This window comes from Dasypus novemcinctus, chromosome 15 (genome assembly GCF_030445035.2).
Source record: "Dasypus novemcinctus isolate mDasNov1 chromosome 15, mDasNov1.1.hap2, whole genome shotgun sequence".
NCBI classification, from domain to species: domain Eukaryota; kingdom Metazoa; phylum Chordata; class Mammalia; order Cingulata; family Dasypodidae; genus Dasypus; species Dasypus novemcinctus.
In genome coordinates this window covers 36,781,665-36,802,126 of record NC_080687.1, presented here as the reverse complement: position 1 = coordinate 36,802,126, position 20,462 = coordinate 36,781,665, and the positions used below count along the sequence as shown (strand labels likewise).

General features: G+C 40.5%; 1 protein-coding gene and 1 long non-coding RNA gene across 7 annotated transcripts in view; both read left to right on the top strand.

The window, feature by feature from the left end:
- The window catches only part of FARP1 (FERM, ARH/RhoGEF and pleckstrin domain protein 1), a 320,081-nt gene that overhangs the window by 113,545 nt on the left and 186,074 nt on the right, over window positions 1-20,462 (top strand). The window lies entirely within an intron of this gene.
- Window positions 1,316-5,959, top strand: LOC131273416 (uncharacterized). Its single transcript, XR_009180617.2, has 2 exons — window positions 1,316-1,672; window positions 2,375-5,959. It is a non-coding gene; the product is annotated as an uncharacterized lncRNA (long non-coding RNA).

The window sequence follows — 20,462 nt, the reverse complement described above, 5'->3', positions numbered from 1 at the left end:
GTTGTTTTAGGCTGCAACAAGAGGGGTTTTCAAACCAAGTTTGTTCAGTAAGGAAAAATGTTAAGTTTCTAATCTTTGAAAGAGGGTGTTGAGGAAAATGAAAATGATTTGAAGCATTAAAGAATGCTGTTAAAGTTTTATTGGCATTGACCCTGAGCTTATCCTCTATAACATGATGATGATGATGATGATGATGACGATTTTAGCCTTTTATGCCCCTATAATCAGATACTGCTGCTGTTACTGGTGGTGATAAAAGTAGCAGTGGCTACTTCGTATTGAGTGCACGCCACTGCAAAATAATTTCTGGACGCTGTCGTAGGAGACACTCATGGTAACTCTCTGAGTCAGATATTTCTATCTGGTTTATCTATGGAGACATTGAGGCTCCTTTCATAGACTTTGACGTTAGACCAAAACAGCATTTGATTTCCAAGTCTGTCAGTTTTTAACTGTGACCTTGCTTTTACCATTCAGAGAAGGAGGAAAATAGCACCTACCTCAAAAGGGGGTTGTGAAGACTTGATGAAATAATGGGTGTAGTGATGACACAGCTTACAAAGTATTCAGGAAGTGCGAGCCACTGCTGTGGTTGTGGCTGTTTTTGTCCAAGGTCACAACACAAGTAAATATTGAGCTCAGCTTCAGAGCCAGGTATGTTTGCTTCAAGGATCATACTCTCTCTACTATATCCTGTATCATTTCATAGCAACGCTTTCTTGAAAACTGGGCCAGGTGGTTACTGTTCATTTTTTGTAATGTATAGACTTCTGGATGGAGGCAGAATTTCTGGGTTTGAAGTCAGTCTCCAGTATCTGGTTTGTGTGTACGTGTATGTGTGCCTGCATGCTTTGTATTGGGGATTTGTAATGAATTGATTATCTTTTTTTCTGTAATACAAAATGGGGATTATTGAATGGTTATGAAAGCCCTTTGAAAACCAAAACTCCCTATACTTCTTGTCCATATGGTCATTCAACTGTTTGTATTCTGAGAACATCTCAGCTCGCTTCCCTCTCTTATTGAGACCTCTGAATTTCCAGGCAAAGTGATGATCTAGGTGGGTGCTCAGTAATGTGCGGGCATTCCTGAAAGTACTGTGTCCCCCATCCCTGTCCCTAAAAGGTCCATCATTTTTTGTGATATGTTAGTATTTTGGGTTGGAAAGTCAGAGAGATGAGTGTTCAGATTCCAGCTCCACTGCTTTATTACTGTGATTTTGAACAAATTATTTTGCTGAGTCTCAGTTACATCACATGGATGAAAACTATATCTGTCTACTTTTGAGTTAGCAATAGTGCCTCTAAAATGACTAGATTACACAGATAAAATAGTTCCAAGTATAGAGTCGGTGCTCCCCCAAAATGAGCTACTCTGGTGTTTATGAACTGGGTCTACTGTAATAAATCTGTCTGCATTTGTAGAGAATCTACTAATGAGAATTGTATATTTTTGCCTACGTTGCTTTAAAAGCAGAATTAGATTTAAGCCAAAATTCAGGCAAATTGTAGATGATAGATTAGCCCTGGTTAGTCATTTACACATTGAGTTTCAGCCTCAGCATGAATATCTTACTATGAAGTCACAAGAAATTGCTGAGAATTCAGGACCTTAGCTCACTGCTGGGATTAACTTCTTTTCAACAGACTGCCTAGAGAATATCTGTACTACTGTAAGTGAAAGCATGTATTAGTGTACCTGATGGTGGTGGGTAAATGGCAAAAGTAACCACAGTGTCAGCTTCACGGAGGGGAGCTGCTGGCTTGGCCGGGACTGGGGCAAAGAAAAAGATATACTTAGTGCAAAGTTCCTATTTTGGAATTCTTTTTTTTTTTTTTTTTTAATAAATATTGTTTTGCATTGAAAAACAAAGGAAGACATTTTTATTTCTAGAAGAAATTCTTGAAACCGTGAATTTCTATCACCAGAGAAATTAGCTTCATTTGAGAAATCAAATTTTGGGTGTGTGGGAGCAAGTGGGAGTGGGGAAGTCACTTTTTAGCTCCTCTTTGGCCATTCTAAATAAGCTCAATTAATGGGCGAGAGATAAAATTAAAATGTAGAAAATGCTATTTTGTCAATTTTCTTGAAAACGCAAAATGGTTGCTGTGTAATCACAAGATGTACTGTTTTGCTGATACCTTAAAATATTAATATTATATGAAGCATTGCTGTTTTGAATTTACTTTCATGGGATGGTTTTGAAAAATGTTAGTATTATGGGTTAGATGGAGTATATATTTTGTTATTGCCTCTTTTACAGCCCTTGTACGTAGCAGGCTTCTCTAAGAGGAGGGCAATGTCACATCTCCAACTTAATGAAAAGTCCCCTTCATAAAATTCCATTCTTACCTCATGAATATTATCTTTGTAGATTTCTGACACTCTATGACAGACAGACTTCATGTGGGAAAGGTCCCTTATGGCCACAAGAAGAGGAAATTTAATGGAAACATCTAGCTGGAAATGCAAGTCATTGTTTGAGTATCATCTCTCCTCCTCTCCCTCCTCAAGTCCAGAACAATATGTTTGAATATTAGCAAAATCAGTAAAAGTTAAAGCAACAACTCTTCTTGTGGGCATTTTGGCAACTAGTCAAAAATCTTAAAAATGTGCATAGCCTGGCCCAAGCACTTTTACTTCTAGGAGGAATACCCACCCAGAGCTGTTCATGAGGGAGTTAATAATAAAATCGTATGTCCGCTTAAATTTATTCATGTGCAGAATTCTGTGCAGCTATTATTTTAATTATTTTTTGTATTATGTTATTAGTTCTGAAGCCATGAAAATAAATGGGCTCTGTAAAACTTATGTGTGGGTGGCATCACTTACTTATGGAGAGATTTGCCTTCTGAAGGAAAAACTTGGTTTTCAATTGTAAATATTTCAGAAGACATCTCTGAAAGCCTTTTTTCCCAGCATTATCACCATACTGTGTTATCACACCTAAAATCGCTATCAGAATTCCTTAATATCATCAAATGCAGATAACTTTTTGATTAAAAATATAATATTTATTGATTTTTCGCAACTTCCTTAATCTTTTTTTTTTTTTCTCTGAGGTACCAGGACTGGGATTGAACTTGGAACTTTGTAAGTGGGAAGCTGGTGTTCAACCTTTGAGCCACTTTGGCTCCCCTGAGTTGGTTTTTCATTTGTGTGCTTGTTGTTTGTGGGTTTTTTTTCCGTTTTTAGGGGGCACTGGGAACTGAACCTGGGACCTCCCATGTGGGAAGCAGATGCTCAACTGCTTGAGCCACATCCGCTCCCCTTCAGTTTTTTTTGAAGAGGGAATCATCTATGTATTTAAAACACCACTGGCTTTGGCAATGTTTGTAATCAAGATGCACTAAAAATGCATGTCAAGGTAGTGTTCTTGATGTTTTTTGGACATGGTAGGATTTTATGACGTGTGATCAGATACGCTAATCTTTCTTACCGATGCAATATAATCATGTCAAGTAAAAAATACAAGGGAAGCTGATGCAGCTCAGTGATTGAATGCTGGTTTCCCACATACAAGGTCCTGGGTTCAACCCCCAGCCCTGATACCTCAAAAAAAAAAAAAAAAAAAAAAAATACACATTTTTCTTCTCATCACATTTCTTCCTTCTTTTTATAAATTTGTTTTAATTTCTCTTTAAAAAATAGAACCTTAATTGATGTGTGGCTACCAGGAAGATAGCCAAACTAAAACTTTTGATCTATTAGAAATTGATAGTTTTATTTTGTTGAAACCACAGTGGAACAGGACCTCAGGAAGATTTGTGAAACCCTTTTGAGGTTTGGATTTTGTCAAACTTCCAGCTTCATGTGATTTTTCCTTTAAACACTGTAATAATGTTTAGAGTTTATCTAATCAATATGATTTTGTATCAATATGTATTGCTATGTCTTTTTTTTTTAAAGGACACACTGGGTATTGAACCCAGGACTCATCATACAGGGCTTCCAAACTTCACCACCACCAACACCTTACATTATTGTGAAACATTTGTTACAGATTATGCAAGAATATTGTCAGATTCCTGCTACTAATTATAGCCTATATCTTACATTTAGTGTATTTTCCCCCAATCTACCCGATTATTAACTTCCTGTATTAGTATTATAATACTTGTTATAGTTCATGAGCGAATGTTTTCATATTTGTTCAATTAAGCACAGCCCATCTTCAGCCACAGGAGTCACTGTGAAACATGGTTCCATGCTTTGTACAATTCATTCAACGTGCTGTCATCTCCTCAGTCAATTTTAGAATGTTTTCATTACTCCAAAAGGAAAAGTCCTATACCCCCTTTTACCGCTCTATAGTTATCCTTTATTTCTTTTGCTTTCCCCCACTCCTCCCCCTCTCACATTTCCCCCTATTAATAACATCTTACATTAGTGTGGTACATTTGTTACAATTGATGAACAAATATTGAAGCATTGCTACTAACTTTGGTCAATAGTTTACATTATGGTTTACAACAGGTCCTGTATCTGTCATTGCAGTATCATACAGATCAATTCTAGTGCCCTAAAAATGCTGTGTGTTCTACCTCTTCTTCCCTTCCCCTCCCCTCAGAACCTCTGCGAACCACTATATTTCTGTCAGTGTACATCGTGATAACGGATTAGGTACTTGACTGTTGTGCTTACTGATTTGTAACTTTAAACAGATATTGTTGTCTAATTTGACAATGTAAAGTTTCTGAGGGTGTGGATTGAAATGAAAGATCTGAATGTTGCAGATATGGTGGCAGGAAAAAGTGCCCAAATCACCTATCCAAGTGCTCACAGTGGCTCTGTACTGCCAAATATCGGATTTCTTGCCCTCCTGATGAAGTGGCAAATTCTAGATCAAGCAACCCAAGAATGCTGCCGTCTGGTAGGATTCTTTATACATATTTATGTGATTTCATTTAGTAATTAATTCAGGAATTTAAAATGTTCCTGATTTCAGGCTTATTTGTAAAAATTAGCAGTACACCCTTTACTGGTCTGGAATGAGTCTAGTAAATTAATGTCTGTGCCTCCCCCTGCAGTAACTGGTGGTAAGGGTGGGCCTGTCTACTTGCCCACCTGCCCACCAGTGCCGGGGCTCCCTCAGCCTTGGCCCCAGGGGATTTGCCATGAAAGAGGGGCCAGTGGTTTGTGCCCCCCACCCCTAGATTCACTGGCCACTGAGTGGTCCCAGACTCTCAGTGTTTGATTATAAAAATGGCAGCATTAGATGTTTTAAATACACATTCCAGGCAAGCAGATATGACTCAAGTGATAGAGCTTCGGTCTACCGTATGGGAGGAACAGGGTTCCGTCCCTGGGGCCTCCTGGTGAAAAAGAAGAAAGCATGCCTGCAAGGCAAGCCAGTACCTGCACAAGTGCCCGCGTGGTGAGCCAGTGCCCTGCACAAGTGAGTCACGCAGCAAGATGATGACACATCAAAAGAGAGACAAGGGATTGCAACTGAAAGTGGGAGGATTGCATCCAGCATCCATGTGGAATCTGAGCCTCCTCTTGACATAGAGGTGCAATGGACACAACCAATCCAATGTCCACATAGAAGAGGTGGCATTGGATTGGGAAAAGTGGACATGGTGGCTGATGGGTATGGGGAAAGGCAGGAAGAGATGAGAGGTGGAGGCGTCTTTGGGACATGGAGCTGCCCTGGATGGTGCTTCAGAGGCAATCACCGGTCATTGTATATCCTCACAGGGCCCACTGGATGGAATGGGGGAGAGTATGGGCCATGATGTGGACCATTGACTATGAGGTGCAGAGTTGCCCAAAGATGTACTTACCAAATCCAATGGATGTGTCATGATGATGGGAGGGAGTTTTGCTGGGGGGGGGGGGTGGGGAGAGGTGGGGTGGGGGGTGGGGATGAATGGGACCTCACATATATATTTTTAATGTAATATTATTACAAAGTCAATAAAATAAAAAAAATTAAAAATAAAAAAAATAAAAAAAAGAGAGACAAGGGGAGAATCAAGGTGAAGCACAACAGAAAGCAGGAACTGAAGTGGTACAATTGGCAGGGAACCTCTCTCCCCATCAGAGGTCTCCAGGATTGAATCCTGTTGAATCCTAGAGGAGAGAAAATGAGAAGAGAAGACAACACAAAGAGCAAAAACAGCGGGGCAGGAAGAGGGGAGGGGGAGAAATAAATAAATCTTTAAAAAAGAAATACAAATTCTGAAATGGTTCCTTGATGACTTGACTGCTTGCATACTTTAGAAGGGTAGAAAAGGGAGAGAGGTTCTTGTAGGATAACTAGTGGAGCTTGGGTTAAGCTTCAGAATCCAAAGTTCAGTTGGATGGTTGGATAGAGAGGAGATGGCTTATGGGATATTCCAGGAACCATTGAAATGGGAAATTTAAAAAGACATGAATCCAAAAAAAAAAAGGACATGAATTCACTTCTGTGGTGTTTTTGAGACGCACTGTGTGAGCTCAAGCCAGTCGACCCTCTGAGTTTGTTTCCTTGTTTGTAAATCACGAGAGCTAGAATAATTGATCTTTCAAGGTTTTTTCCTGCTTTAAGCCTCTGGCTTTCTGAACTATATTAAATATATAAGCTCCTGCATCTGCCAAATAGGCAGTTCATTTCAAGGAAGTTTCTAGAATAAGCAATTCTTAACATGGATAAAATGCACTTAAAAATTCAGCAGGTTTCATTATGATTTTGTGTCATTATTAGAGAATTTGTGTGTTTACAGAACAATCATGTATAAAATACAGGATTCCCACATAGCACCCCACCACCACCATCTTATATTGGCATGGAAGTTTGCCACAACCATGATAGCACATTTTAATCATTGTACTATTAACTAAAGCCTGTGGTTGTAAGTGGACTTCAATATAGTTCCATGGATTTTTTTTTTAAGATTTTTATTCTGTCACCATATATATAATCCAGTACTCTTCCCCAATCACATTCAAATATATATTTCAGTGTTGTTAATTGCATTCAGAATGTTGTGCTACTATCACCATCATCCATTACCAAAATATTTCCATTATTCCAAATAGGACCCTGTACATTTTAAGTCCTAACTTCCCACTCCCTACCCCCACTCTGTCCCCTGATAACCTGTATTCTAGATTCTGATTTTATGAGTTTGCTTATTCTAATCATAATATGATTTATACTTCACTATTCACTTATAGTCTAAGGGCCTCATTGTTGGCTGTAGGGATGGGATAGTTTTAAATTTTAATAAAAGTATTGGTCTTTCCCTGAAAAGAGTTCTTGTTGTTCTAATGTGAGCTGATTTTAAAAAATTACAGGGCTTGTTTCCTCCAGGAAAGCACGGAAAAGGCATGATGTATTTTTTTTTTTTTTTTTTTTTTTTTAAAGATTTATTTATTTTATTTAATTCCCCCCCCTCCCCTGGTTGTCTGTTCTTGGTGTCTGTTTGCTGCGTCTTGTTTCTTTGTCCGCTTCTGTTGTCGTCAGCGGCACCCGCTTCTGTTGTCGTCAGCGGCACGGGAAGTGTGGGCGGCGCCATTCCTGGGCAGGCTGCTCTTTCTTTTCACGCTGGGCGGCTTTCCTCACGGGCGCACTCCTTGCGCGTGGGGCTCCCCCACGCGGGGGACACCCTTGCGTGGCACGGCACTCCTTGCGCGCATCAGCACTGCGCATGCCCAGCTCCACACGGGTCAAGGAGGCCCGGGGTTTGAACCGCGGACCTCCCATATGGTAGACGGACGCCCTAACCACTGGGCCAAAGTCCGTTTCCCGGCATGATGTATTTTTATTTTGTGCATATTTAATTACTCATTGTACATCTGACTGTTTAAAAAGTAAAATATACAAAATGATTCTTCTATTTCAAGAAGCTATCAATTGTGTTCAAAATTCCCTCTGTTGTTTATTGATAGTTGAGACACTGCTTCATTATTTTTTTTCCTTTGTTCTCCTTTAGTTTATTAGAATGTTTTTAAGAACACGTTTCAGCCAGGGTAGCCACCTTCATCCTCATTGAGCTCAGCCTTTGCAAACCTCCACTGACTTCCAGGGAAACAATGCAAGCACCTGAAAGACCGTGTTTATGGTGCACGGAGCTCTGGAACTGAATACTGTTCAACCCAGGGCCGGAAAGCAAATACCAGGGTTACCTTCACGTTTGCCCATTAGTGCTTATTTTGTTAAAATAACCCGGACTACCACTTCCTTTTCCACCTGCCTAGCAGGCCCCTTTCTCGGAATTCCCTGATCTTTTTGCGAAAGATATTTTTTCATGTTCTCCCAAGGCAATGCGTTCTACCACGTGAACTGTGTTCTGGTCTCTGTCACACTGTTCTGCCAAGAAGCTGACCGAGTGTGAAAGTAATTGCTCATCTGCTCTTGCCAGGTTTACCAGAGCCCAGAGAGCAGTGTTTAATCAGGCCACAGAGAGAATGCAAGGGACCCGGATGCAGTGTCAGCTTGCCCCTCCCTCCTTTGGAGAGAGTAAAGGCCTTCAATAGTCGTTTCTTAAACACAGGTGCTTGAGGAGAGTGCTCTGGAAAGACTTGCATGATCCTGGAATGTTCACATTTCATTCCTGTTCTGTTTGGGGACATTATCTTGGGCATCTTAAACTCCCAAGTTGGACAGGCTTGGCCATTGTCTGAGGGGGAAGGATGTATCCCAGTTATCTGGGCAGGAGGTGACTCAGAGCCTGGCCCTGTGGGAATCAATGTGCAGGGAGCATGATGTGCTGATAGAGCACATTGCTCCAGTGAACTCGGGGAGGAGCCGCTGGTGTCCCATGGAGAAATGCTGGCAGAGGCAGCATGTGTACAAGCACCTGTGCACGGCACCTGTGCGCACGCACACACACACACAGTAGAGGGGATTCGCTGTATACTAGCTCTTCCTTGGGGAAAAACATTCCTGTCTCCCAGAAAGAAATCCTGGCATCTGTCTGCATTCATCCCCTCCTCGAGAGTGACCTTTTGTTCCAGGTCATCATAGCCACCTCCTGTCTGCCTCGAACAGACAACCTTCATCTTCATTGATGTAAATCACCTTCTGCAAAGCTGCGTGGCTGTGTGCAGTTCTGCTGAGCAGATTTGATTTTTGCTTTGAATGGGATGGGAGGGGTAGAAAAATTGTGTGTGGGAGGGAGTTTATGGTGTTAAATGAAGAGCATTTATTGATGTTTGTGACAATATTAGAGTTTGCAATACAGAGAGTATCTTTTTGATACATAACATGCTTGTGTAGGAGTAGGGGGAAAAAAAGCAACACATGGCTTGAATTTCTTTGTGCAGATGATTCCTTTAACAGCTAATTTTTGTAGCTCTCTGTGCTAATTTTTCTTCCTACAGGTTGTTACCACGTTATTCTTATTTGCCAACGATTCCTCTTGCTCCAGGTCCCAAACATGTAATGCACAACATATTTATTTTAGGGACACTAAAACTGCTGGTGGGAGGCTTAAATATGGCTTTCCTCTGTGGCAGGTTAGGTAATCAAGTGTTTTTCCATTTAAGATCATGCAAAGTCGAGCCCATTGAAGAAAGTAAAGATTTGCAGTTAAAATGGATAGAAGTGAAAAGCTTGAATTATAGTTTTAAAGGAAACTGGTCATTCCAGGCATATGCTAATGAATTTTTGCATTTTGTATTCATCAGGGGTCATATGTTCACATTACATTAAATTAATGTCTTTAAATGGCATTTTGATAATGTTAGTTGCAGGGGATTTTTTACGTGAAAAAGTTCTTCAAGAATTAAATTGGAACAATAAGGACTAGAGCCAGTAACCTGTCTGTACTGAATTTATATTAAACCCAAAGTTAACTTCTCATATCCTTCAATTACTGTTTATTAGGAGCTGGAATTAATGGGCCCATTCTGGAGAAGCTAAGCATTACCATGGTGTAGTATAAAAGTTGATAGATTGTAACATTTACAAAGAAAGATGGGGAAACAGATGTGACTCAAGTGATAGGGCCTCTTCCAACCATATGGGAGGACCTGGGTTCGATCCCTGGGGCCTCCTGGTGAAAAAGAAGAGAAAGCATGCCTGCATGGTGAGTCAGTGCCCATGTGGCGAGCTGAGTGCCTGTGCAGCAAGCCGAGTGCCCATGTGGGTGCCTTCGTGGCGAGCCAAATGCCTGCGTGGTGAACTGAGTGCCGCACAGTTAGGCAGTGAGACGATGATGCAACAAAAGAGAAATGAAGGGAAGAGTCAAGGTGAAGCACAGCAGAGACCAGGAGCTGAGGTGGCACAATTGACAGGGACCCTCTCTCCATATCAAAGGTCCCCAGAATTGAATCCTGGTGGATCCTAGAGGAGAAACACGAGAAGAGAAGACAAAAAAGAAGTAGATACAGAAGATCACACAGCAAATGGACATAGACAGAAAAAAATAGCAGGGTCGGGGGGAGGGGAAGAAAAAAATGCTAAACAAAACAAAACAAAAAAGAAGAACCTTAACCAAGATATCTTAGTGTTTGAGCCAGTTTCACAGTGTTACTCTTCTAATACAGTTTCATCTTAAACATTACTTTTATTTAAAATGTTTATATCCAGAGAGAATCTAGTCATCCCCCAAGAAATCAAATACAAGGATAGTTAATTCTAAATTGATTTTCTAGAGAAAAATTGGAAATGAATGTCCATAAGTAGAATAGATAAATAGAATATGACATACTTAAACCAATGGAATAGTGGGGTTAAAAGAAAATCCTGTTAATAGAAATCAACATAGATTGATCTTAAAAACATAATACTAAATGATATTAAAAAAGACTTGAAACAAGTGTCATTCCTGGGTGGTAGATCCATGATGATTATTATATTATCCTTTGTACTTTATTTTTAAAATTATTCTCCAAGGAGAAAAATATTTATGCCCATTATACAAAATTCGTAAAATAAACATTATAATGAAGATAATTAAAATCACTCATGGGAAGCAGATTTGGCTCAATGGCTAGAGCGTCCACCTACCACATGGGAGGTCCAGGGTTCAAGCCCAGGGCCGCCTCACCCATGTGACGAGCTGGCCCACGCTCAGTGCTGATGCGCACAAGGCGTGCTGTGCCACGCAGTGGTGTCCCCTGCGTAGGGGAGCTCCACATGCAAGGAGTTCGCCCTGTAAGGAGAGCCACCCAGCGCGAAAAAAATAAAGTGCAGCCTGCCCAGGAATGGCGTCACACACACAGAGAGCTGACGCAGCAAGATGACGCAACAAAAAGAGACACAGATTCCTGATGCCACTGACAAGAATATAAGCTGACACAGAAGAACATACAGCGAACGGACACAGAGAGTAGAAAACTGAGGGAGGAGGCGGGGAAGGGGAGATAAATAAATAAAAAATAAGTCTTTAAAAAAAAAATCACTCATGAGCTCACCAAAAATGTGCATACTTTTTTATACATTTGTGATTAGTAATTGCGCTTTGAAGGGATTTATTCTCAGGCAATAGCTAGGTTTATGTGCAGAAATTTAGCTTCATAGATATCCAGCAATATGGGATTGAGTTTATCTTGGTACATCCATAAAGTAAAATATTTTCAGCCATGAAATGTTATTTATTCTCTCAGAATTGATCTCTTGGTTGCTGATTGTGAATCTTAACCTTTTATACTGACATTCTTTTATTGGTTTTCCTTTTACCATTTCTTTTCATGTTTTCCCCCAACTTTTTAGGACTTTTGTCTACCTGATTTGGAAATAGGTGACTTTTTTGATAAGCATTGGAACAAGCTTCATTCTAATTTTGACTTAGTCACTAATTTACTTGAGTTCTTGGGCAAATCCCCTCACACCCTCATGCAATAAATTACCACTCCATGGGCCCCAGGCTCTGGATGTGGAAGCTGAAACGGAGGACAAGGCAAGCCGAGGCCCGGCTCACTCCAGGTGTGGGGCCGCCTGCCTGAGTTTCCTCATCTACAAATTGGAATTGAGAATATCTGCCTGATTTTCCACAAATACTTTAGGGAGCACCCTGGGAAATGCACTTGGCAGTACACACCCCCCTTCCATCTTTCCCTCATGTTTTGCCTTTTAGTGAAAATGTCTTGCCTCTGGCTTCCCAATAGCTTAGCCAGGGGATAGCCCTGGGCCTTTGCACATGCTCTTTCTTCCATCTCGAATGCCTTTCTTGCATTCTTTCTCATTCAGTCTTGAAAATTTCTGCTTCCAGACCTGTTCAGACATGGTCTCATTTGGGAAATCTGTATCTAAATGTGATTTTTCATTGAACCTTATAGACTCTATTCCTAATGCTTGCTTATAGTGAGTACTATATCTTGCCAGAATTTAGGACACAAAGGGAAGATCCTGGTCTTAGTTAACTTTCTAACCGTATTAGGTACCAAACACAGTACCTGGCATAGAGTAGGGTCGCAGAAAGCATTTGTGGAAATGAGTAGCATTGAAGGCCTTGTGAAGAGTCAACAGTGCTAAACATAGAAGGTGTCATTACGCATATCTGAATGTGCTGTTTGGAATCACTAGGTGCATCGGGGTGGTATTAGTTGGACGACAGAATGTGATCTTTTTGTATTAGCAATGTTGGTCACTGCATGACACACACAAATACCTTCCTGCTTTGCTTGTGTAAGTCTAGTGGATTTGCATGCAGCTGTTTAGGCATAAAATTAGGTGTTTTTTTTTTTTAAGATTTATTTTCTTTATTCCCCCCCCCCCGCCCCACCCTGGTTGTTCATACTCCCTGTCTGCTCTCTGTGTCTGTTCATTGTGTGCTTTGTCATCTTTTCTTTTTTTTAGGAGGCACTGGGAACCAAACCTAACACCTCCCATGTGGGAGGGAGGTGCCCAATCACCTCTGCTCCCTGCTTGTTGTGTTTCTCATTGTGTTTCCTTGTCGTGTTTCCCCATTGCATCAACTCACTGTCTTGCTCATCTTCTTTAAGAGGCATAGGGAACCGAACCCAGGACCTCCCATATGGTAGGTGAACACTTAACTGCTTGAGTCACATCTACTTCCCAGGTGATTTTAACTGTGCCTCCTTGGGGGTATCTAGCTCTTAATGCTGAATTGTAAAAAATGTATTTCAGTCATACATTCAACAGCATGCATATATTGCTTCTGTTTTGCTCAAGGCTCTGGATCCTATGGGGGATGATGAGGAATAAAGCCTTTTATTTATTTATTTATTTTTAAGATTTATTATTTATTTCTCCTCACTTCCTCATTGTTTATACTTGCTGTGCCTGTCTTCCTTGTTTCTTTAGGAGGCACTGGGAACTGAACCTGGGAACTCCAATGTGTGAGGAAGGCTTCTAATTGCTTGAGCCACCTCCATTCCCTGCTTTGTTGTATCTCCCATTATGTTTTTCTTCTTGTGTCTCTTTTTGCATCATCTTGTTGTGTCAGCTTGCCATGCCTGCCTGTAATGTCAGCTCACTGTCTTCTTTAGACAGACCAGGGACTTCCCATGTGGAAGGTGGGAACCCAGTCACCTGAGCCACATCCGCTTTCCAGAAATAAAGTTTAAGAGTATATCCTACAGACAGATGTAAGCTTCAGGAGTGTAAGCAGCTGACAGACACACAGTGCAGGAGTATACTTGACAGGCTTAAGTTGGAACCCCAGACAGAATGGTTTTCCTCCAAACAGGAAAGGTGGAGCAGCCAGAACAAGGGAAATTGTTCTGTAAGGAGTTTAAGGGGACTCAAACCTCCAAACTAACTTCCTGATTTGCTTCCACCTTGATGACCTGCTCCTGTAAACAGATGTCCAGACTCAGGCCTGGAACTGCTTGTCTTTGAAATTTTAAAGCGCCCTTAGGGCCTGGGGTGCTAGTGAGGTAGGAAAAACCTGATTGCTGAGGTACGACCAAGAGGCTCTCACAGCTGCAGAAAGCTTGATCATCGGATCATCAATCATCGTGTTTACTTCTCTTACTGGGGCCCCAGCACCTCGGGCAGTCGACTCCTTCAGAGACCCCTTCATCCTTAGTCTACCAGAGTTGCCAAAATGCGATAGAGCTTAAGCAGATTCTTTCTTCTCGATGTGTCTTTAAAGCCAATTCCTGAGAAACGGGTTTCAAAGAGAGAGTTTTATTGGTTGTGTAAGCAATGGAGCATAGTGGCTTCCTGGCCCAAAATTACCTTCTTGGTCTGCAGAATCTAATATTTTATAATATCAGGGTGCTAATGAATAATTGGGGTGAAGCTAGACTCAGTTTCCTTCATTTATAAACGTTAAGGGCTGAACAGGACAGATGGATGTAGGGTAGCAAACCAGGGTCAATGACAAGGATTTGGGATAGAGGTATTAAAAAAGAAAAAGAAAAGTTATGTTTTCTATCATCAGATCTTGCAGTCTGGTGGGAGAGGCAAACCATATAATGCTAACTCCATATGTAAAGGTGAGGCAGGCTTTATTAGGAATCAATAGATGCATCTGGAACCTGGCAGAAAAACCGTCGCCATTAAACATGTGGCCATTGGTACCCCACAAGATGGCTGTTGGAAAACCCTTGTGAGAAATTACATTTGGAACAAGATTTCCTCTAGAAGCCAGGAGACACCCCAGATATTCTCTAGGGCCCTTATCATTGGGCCCTCCCAAGGGATTGATGGGTGGGATAATCAATGAAAGCAGCAAACAGCTGGGACTCCTCCCCTGTCATTAGCAAAGGGGCGGGATAATTAATGGTGTAAAAGGGAAGTGTCAAAGCAAAACCCCTGCTCTTGCCTTCTTATCCCTTCCCGAAACCCATGCAAGTAAACCTGGGCATTTGTAATCTGTAATGGGGAATTGTAGTCTGTAAATCAGCCCACTTTACCACTTTACCCCTTCTGCTCTACCTGGAACCCTTCATCTGTTATTTTCTTGCATTTCTCTTCCCTCCCTTTCTTAATAAATTACTGGCCTAATTACCCTGGCTTGCTCTTGAAGTTCATTTTATGTGGTTTTGCCAAGAACCTAGAGAAAGTCCAGCAACGAAGGCACAGGTGGGATGGAATGCTGGGAACTAGTGATTGTCTCTGTGACATAAATTTCTGTCTTGCCTGAATAATCCCTTGGTTCCCGAGGGGAATGTGGATGGTTCTATGTGGCAGTAAAAATTAGCTAAAAAAGCCAAATGACTTTTAAATGTGATTTTCCACTTTTTTTCCCCGAGCACAACTGACAAATGAAGACAAAATTGGCGTTGAGGGACTAGCTCCTTCCTTTACAGATAAGGAGAGTGGGGCCTCATGGGAATAACCAAGGGGCTAGTATTGTATTTATACTGGTTCTCCAGTTCACTTTAGCACAAGGGATTCTGACATTATTTGACCCCATTCCTGTTTTATCCATTTGAAAGGCAGCAAGACAGGGGGAAAGAATATTAATTCTGGTGTCAAAAGATCTGGGCTCAAATCCCAGTTCAACCATTATTAGCTGTGTGGTCTTAAGTAAGTTTCCTCCCTGAGCCTCGTTGTCCTTTTCTGTAAAAGTGGGACTAATAATACCAACTTTGACCTTTGAAGGAAATAATGTAAGTAAAGCATTTTGAACAACACCCAACATGCAGGCCAGGCTAAATGAACACCGGCTCTTATCATCTGAGTTTGAACATTAACACTGAGCTTACTCATTCACTTGCTTGGTGGAGAAGCTCAAGTTCTAGGTCATGTGTCACAATTTGGAACAACCACATTTGGAAAGTTTTCTGAAGTCCACATTTTCAAACGAGTTTTCAAAATTTCCATATATTACATTTTGACTAACAGAATTGGCAACGCCAAGGTGTTCTTTCATTGTTAATAAACCCATAATTGAAAAGCTACGAAAGAATGGAGCAGAGACACACAAAGAGGGGTTTTTACTTAGAGGTTAAATTAATATTGGAGCAAGAAGTTTTATCTTTACTTAACAGTGAGTTTCAGCAGTGGGTGAGTCCTGAAACAAGGGCCATGACGTTTTTATTAAAGAAGCACTCAAACTGTGACCTAATTTTTGGTTTTCTGGCAGTGTCCAGTTGTTGAGTACAGTTGTCTTGGGTACCTTTCTTCCTGCATCTCCCAGTCCCTGCTTTGGGTTTGGCCTCTACGTCTCCATCTGGTTATTGGTGTGGTCTTGGAAAGTGTGGGTTTGGTAAAAACAGCACATTTTCCCTTTGTTGATGATTTCAGTGCTTGCCTTAGCCTGTCTCCTCTGCCCCAGGCTTTTTAGATTAAACATAAACTTGGCTTTACCAGAGCCCTCAGGCCCCTTTCCATACCTTATAGTCTAGGAGATGGTTGCAGAGGAGACCAGAGGAGCCTTCCTCAAATTCCTAAAGGATTCCAGCCTATTGAGGCTCACAGAGGCGAAAGGGATGTGCCTCACAGGTCAAAACCACTCAGGCAAGGTCAACAGAACTATGACTGGAATCCAAGCAATGTCTGCCACCCTCACCACAGCGGCACAGTCACGTGGAACTTTGCCTCAAATATAGGACATTAGTACTCTCTGGGTTAAATGTTGCCTGTGATGGAAGCCAGTACTTCCTGTTGTTTTCTAGTCTTGTTTGCTACCCTGCAGCTACATCTCAGGTCCTGTTTCAAAGTGGAATTGAGAGATTAGATTATAGCAAAGCCAGCAAACTATCATCTACAGATCCACCACAAGATTCTGTTTATCCCTTTTTATAGTTGATCAAAGGAGCTCTGGTTATAGCATTACTGTGGATCTACAGTCTTTAATAAGACTAATTTGTTTTATCTAAATTTTTCGAGTTTGTGTTTTTAATGTTAAAATTATGGTAGGAAGAATCATCCTGACCCTTGATGAGCTTATATTCACCTTATTTGATCTGAAACAATCAATGCCATATAAATGATTCTTCTTCACTTACAGTTCTAATGATGACCTTTACAGGTGAACATAATGAGCTAATTTTCTTTTTCTCTTTTTTAAATTTATTTCTCTCCCCTTCACCTCCCCCCCACTCCAGTTGTCTGTTCCCTGTGTTCATTTGCTGCATATTCTTCTTTTTGCCCTCTTCTGTTGTTGTCAGCGACCCAGGAATCTATGTTTCTATTTCTGTTGCATCACCTTGCTGCGTCAACCCTCCGTGTGTGCAGTGCCATTCCTGGGCAGGCTGCACTCTTTCGCGCTGGGTGGCTCTCCTTACGGGGCACACTCCTTGCACGTGGGGCTTCCCTACATGGGGGACACCCCTGGGTGGCACGGCACTCCTTGCGCGCATCAGCACTGTGCGTGGGCCAGCTCCACACAGGTCAAGGAGGCCCGGGGTTTGAACCGTGGACCTTCCATGTGGTAGACGGACGCCCTAACCACTGGGCCAAGTCCGCTTCCCTGTTTTTCTCTGTAGCAGTAAAAATGAATGTAATTAGTTGCACAAATAACTTAAAATGTAAACAATAAAATCTTAATAGACAATTTTTAAATTAAGAGGAGAATGAGCTTGAATTTAATAGTCCTCTCCATTCATTAAATTTTGATTTTAAGGTGAGCTCCCTCTCAAGATGATTCTAGTTATGAATATTTACATTTGGGTAATATTTCATCAAGTCTGTGGCTTTAGGAATTCTCTCCTTCACAGCCCTCTAAAATGGAGTAGTCTATTACTTTTGGCAAATGAGGACACTGAGGCTCACCAGGGATTTGCCAGGCTCAGAAATCTAAGAAGTGTTATGATGGGGACTGAAACCAGGAGCTAACAGGCACAGATAGAGGGTATTTCCTGAAAAGATTGCTCTTTTTTAATACCAATCTGAATACATACTTGTATATTTGCATTTCACTTATAAATTGCTGGGGTTTACATTGCTCTCTTTCTGGAAGACTTGGTTGCACTTGTCTTGCCCTTTGGACTGTGGGCACCCCTTCCTGTTGGAGGTCATTTACCTAACCCACTCTCTACTTTCTCTCTTTCTACCCTCTCCTCTCCTGTTTTCTACTTTGATGTAACTGAAACAAGTTATCTAGTTGCCTCCATGGACTTGGAGGTAGAAGTTGTTTTAAACCTTTCTAGAGCTTAGAACATTCCATGTTCATTTTGAGGAGTTTGTTGTATCTCCTTACCTCAGATATAAAGTAATAAAGCTCACTCTTGCAGTGAATTTGCTTTCTGCAAGTGGAGATGTTTCTGTTAATCACTAAAACTATTTGTATGAAAACATAGAAATCCAATTTTAATATCTTTTTTATAAAAATTTCAAACATACAGAAAACTGGACACCCATATACCTACCCCTTGTTTTCAACAATTAACATTTTGCCTTATTTACTCCATCCATCCCTCCATAAAGCCACCCATCTATCCACTTACCTATTTATTGGACCTTTAAAAGTAAATTAAAGACATCAGGATCTCCCTCCTTTTTAAAAATAAACTTTTTATAAAGATGTATAACATACATACAAAAAAAATGCACAAAGAATAAGTGTACAGCTTGGTGAATTTTCACAAAGCCCTCATTCTTAGATACTACAGAATGCATCTCCCAGAAATAAGTATATTCACTTAACCACAGTACCATGAAACCCAATTTTAATGTTAAATTATTGGGACAATGGGGTGGTCAAGGGTAGAAGCCTTGTCCTACATTTTCAGTGACTGCTTAATTGTTTTCCTTGTTGTATATTAAGAGATAGGTAGAGGAGGAAGGGATTTAGTCATTTTGTTTTATTTTTCTTAAATTTATTACATGTATCATCCGAATGGATGAGGAGTTGATAAAGAATTTGGTTTCGGGTAGGAGTAAAAATCGACTGGGTTTTATTTGAGACTTACAATGAATCAGCTTTACTACAGCTAATAGAGAGGCTTAGAGAGCAGCTAATTTTCAATGGCAAGCAATACATAAAGTTGGCCTTACATTTATCTTGAATACCAAGATAATCATTGTTCTCAGGTAAATTTTGGTTATTCTTCAGTGGCACATTTCACATTTGACTAGTAGGAGAACTGTGTATTAAGCCATAATCACCCCTTCCCATCTGGTCACCACTGAGATTGTGCTGTTCATGTATCCTCAATCGCACATTAATGAGTAAATCTGTCAAAATGTTGGTTTTGCTTATTTTCCAAGAGTGCTGGTAGGCTGCCCTAAATTCTAGATACATGCCTGGTTTTAAATATGTGTATACATTAGCCTTGCTGGGTCTTGGCTTTTAAACTATTCTTTAGTTACGATTTCTTAGGATATATTTTCTTGGAAATACCCAGTTTGGTTAATGTTCAGGTTCATGAAATTTCTCATGTGGGGTCTTGAGAGTTCCTCTGGGTTAACAGCTGTGTACTGTGAAACGAATGCATTCACTGATACCAGCTTTGTGATGGCCTGACTAAAATTTGCTGGGGAAAGATGAAGGATCATGATTATTGCCATGACCTGTGCCTATTATTCATCCCACGTATCGCTGATATGCTTATTTGTTGATAACAGTTGTTCTTAGCCTGAGAATTAGGGCAGCTCAAAACTGAGAAACTACGTGTGTGTTTTAATTTTTCTATTCCCCCACCCCCACCCCAAATATGCAATTTGGCTTTTTAGTTTTTTTAAGAAGTTCTTATTCAGCATAGGCCATGTAGCTACTCTGGCCTTAAGCTCTGAATAGGATACAAAGATGAATAAGCTCCAGTCAGTGCAATTGGAAATCTAAGAGTTTATACCTGAACTGCAAATAAATAGCTGAGGAGGGACACAATATAGACCTGTCCTGGGGCACTGTGGAAACCCAGAGAGTGAGAGTTCCAGAAAACTCCTGGAAGATTTCCAAGAGGAGGAGATATTTGAATTTTACTAACAAAAAGGCATGTGAAAATTAATATTAACACCCTAGTTTGATGGACTGTAAATTATGAAACATAGTAAACATAAAGAAAATACTCTAATAGAATCTATGCATCTGCTACCCAAAGAAACACGAGTAAACTTTGTTTTAGATATCATACTTTCTTTTTTTCTTACTCATTTTTAAAAAATTAAATTTGTAGACTTGCAGACAATAGACTTCCTCTCCACACAATTTTTCCTATTGTTAACACTTAGTATGGTAACTTTGTTACAATTAATGAAACAATATTTTATAATTATACTATTAATTATAGTCTGTAATTTACATTAAGGGTCACTGTGTCCTATGGTGGTTTTTTAAAAAATTTTTATTCTAGTAACATGTACAATGTAAAATTTCCCATTTTAACTACATTCAAATATATAATCCAGTGGTGTTAATTATACTCACAATGTTGTGCTGCAACTACCACCATCTGTTACCAAAACTTTTCCATCACCCCAAACAGAAACGCTACCAATTAAGTATTAACTCCCTGTTTTCCTACCCCTGCTCCTGGTAACCTGTATTCTAGTTTCTGACTCTGTGAATTTGCTTATTCGAATTACTACATACTAGTGAGATCATAAAATGTTTGTCCTTTTGTGTAAGGCTTATGTCACTCAACATGATGTCTTCAAGGTTCACCCATGTAGTTGCATGTATCAGAACTCCGTTCCCCCTCTACTCCTATGAAACAGATTCCCCTCCCAC